At 38.8% G+C, this 2803-nt stretch overlaps 1 non-coding gene across 1 annotated transcript; it reads right to left on the reverse strand.

Moving 5' to 3' along the window:
* Window positions 1-370: 370 nt before the first annotated feature.
* On the reverse strand, window positions 371-443 carry Trnav-uac (transfer RNA valine (anticodon UAC)). The gene has a single exon. It is a non-coding gene; the product is annotated as a tRNA-Val (tRNA).
* Between the last annotated feature and the right edge of the window lie 2360 nt (window positions 444-2803).

Here is a 2803-nt window from a genome sequence, read left to right on the forward strand (position 1 = left end):
TCGATTAATTGTACGCTGTTCGAGAATTGTAAAGCGACTCTGCACAATCTCATTATTCGCAAACAACACCTCAATAGGTGTAAGTGATTCTAGGGCGTAACGTATTTGTAAGGGTATTTTTAAGTCCTAATCAAAAATTTCAAAGCTGTCATCATTTGTATTTATATTGCTTTAAATAGAACGCCTTCCATTTTTTTCCGAAGCAGCCTGAAATGACTTTAACTTGTTTGCTTCTTAGTTCATCTTCGCAAACCTACTTTTATATGAAATTGAATATTGTTCACATAATTTATTTATAACATATTTCAAGGTAGTGTGTTTTCACTATTATTAAATTCTAAGTGTATGTAAGAAAGGAAAAAAAAAGTTATGGTTCCGCCCGGGATCGAACCGGGGACCTTCTGCGTGTAAAGCAGACGTGATAACCACTACACCACGGAACCACCATGCAGTGCATGACTCGAACACCTGTTCACACTTCCACTATTATTATGAAATCTCATGCTACCTAGATTTTCCTTCTTATTTGTTTGTTAATTGCTCACATTTTCTTTATAAACAAAGTATTTGTAGGAAAGGATTATCAGCAAGTGGATAGCAAACAACTTTCGTTTTTATAGATTAAAGTGATACCTCGTACATAAAGGACGAAAGTAATATGAGTTAATTGGCATCAATAACACAGTTTTGTAAATACCGTATCCTGTCACGGATCTTTATCCTCTCAAGGTAACCGTTTCGTTCAGAACCTCGTTCCACCCAGTTTTATTTTCTGATTCTTGTTATCGTCCAAACAGAAACGGGTTGGGCAGCAGATGGCTGTGAGTTGAAGAGATTTCGAAATAGGGAAGGTAGCCAATGACAAATAGTACACAGTGAAACATTCGATTTCAGTTGTCCCTAGTAACATAGTTTCGTGGAGGCCTACGGTTTCGCCTGAATGTTGACCTTCATCAAAGACATTTTTCGCAGTCGTTGTGGAAAATTTTGTGAGCTATATTCTTCTTTATATGTCGTTACATCAATTTGAAAGTTGGAAATTACAACAAACATCCTTTTATAACTCTTTTCGATAATACGTACAGCTAATAAAAGCAATAAAAATGTGGCGTCATTGAATGAATCAGAGGGGAGTTCCCCATTTGATCTTTTTAATTATAAATGTTGTGACTGGCAACTACATTTTGGTAAAATTTCCAAATGATATATTTCTTGTAGCTAAAGTAAGACAGTAGATGGTGATGATGAGTATGAGGTTTTATATTCTCAGAAGCAGAAGACAGCTTGTGTATCACATACGAACATTCTGATGATTCACCTTCCACATTGTCTATGAGTGCTCGAGAGCGTATCAAACTATATTCTATGACCATCAATTATGGTAGACTTCACGTTCAATGAGCAAAAGGTATTGTGTCTCAATATTTTCAATTGTATTTGATACACACTATATACATAACGTATGCGTATTATTTTGAGTGACAGTTACGGCGCTATGGCGGACGGACGAGGTCCGTGGTCATCAAGATGACGGCTTTCCTTACGAATACCTACGGTATGTCATGAGGGCCACTTGGCGCTGCGCGAAGAACGTGCTTCACCTTCAACTTCGCTGACACATAGGCGATTATGAGCGAAGTTTCGTTCCGCAACGCAGACCGCACATGCACATTCAATGAGGAACAGCTCCAGGGATTTTGGTGCCCTCTGAGAAAATTTCAAACTCGTCGCCCCCTCCCCCCCCCCCCCCTCCCCCATGAAGCTCCAAGCAATTTCAGATGTAGTCAGCCTTCTTCGCAATGTCATTCATCCCAGACGTCATATGTTCACATATCATATTTATTCATACGTCTTTCTGACGTGAATATGTCTTTAAGACGAGAGCCAAGTATGGGGAACCAGTCAGTGAAGCAGAAGTTGGTTGGTTGGGTTAGGAGGGGGGGGGGGGGAGGGGGACGGGGAGGGACAAACTACTTAGCCATCGGTCCCAGAAGTAGAAGTGAAATGTTCCAGTGTAATACATTTGGAATTTTAACTTCAAAATTAATTATGTCAACTAAAACAAAGTTACATCGCTCTCAGTATCTAAACCTAAAGTCTTTTCACATTTCCTCCTCCCCTAACCAGAGGGCAGCATACGGTACATTGATCTTGGCATTTGGTATATATTCGTAGTATACCACAAAGACAACACAACAAACGCACGCATGTTCACTGTATACTGAAAGACTGTTCACTGCCCCGCTGAACTATAGTAGATCGCATACGTTGACAGAAGTTGCAAAAGGCACGAAACGTCCCAAATTATTTATTTTATTTACATGTCAAGTTCCGTAGGAACAAACTCAGGAGCAAATCTCCAAGGTTATGGAACGTGTCAGTACATGAAATTACAACATAGAAGTAACAACAGATAAAAATAAAATGTTTATGAACCAGAAAAAAGTCAAGCCATAAGTTTAAGTAAATATAATCAACAATACAACAAGAATCAGCTTAATTTTTCAAGGAACCCCTTGACAGAATAGGAGTGACCCATGAGGAAACTAATCGGTTTCGATTTGAAAGCGCGTGGATTACTGCTAACATTTTTGCATTCTAGTGGTAGCTTATTGAAAATGGATGCAGCAGTATACTGCACACCTTTCTTCACAGGAGTTAAGGAAGTTAGGTCCAAATGCAGGTTTGATTTCTCCCGACTATTAACTGAGTGAAAGCCGCTTATTCTTGGGAATAAGTTAATATTGTTAACAAGAAATGACACTAAGGAATGTATATATTAAGAGGCCAATGTCAAACTAAC

Source organism: Schistocerca cancellata, chromosome 2 (assembly GCF_023864275.1).
Source record: "Schistocerca cancellata isolate TAMUIC-IGC-003103 chromosome 2, iqSchCanc2.1, whole genome shotgun sequence".
NCBI classification, from domain to species: domain Eukaryota; kingdom Metazoa; phylum Arthropoda; class Insecta; order Orthoptera; family Acrididae; genus Schistocerca; species Schistocerca cancellata.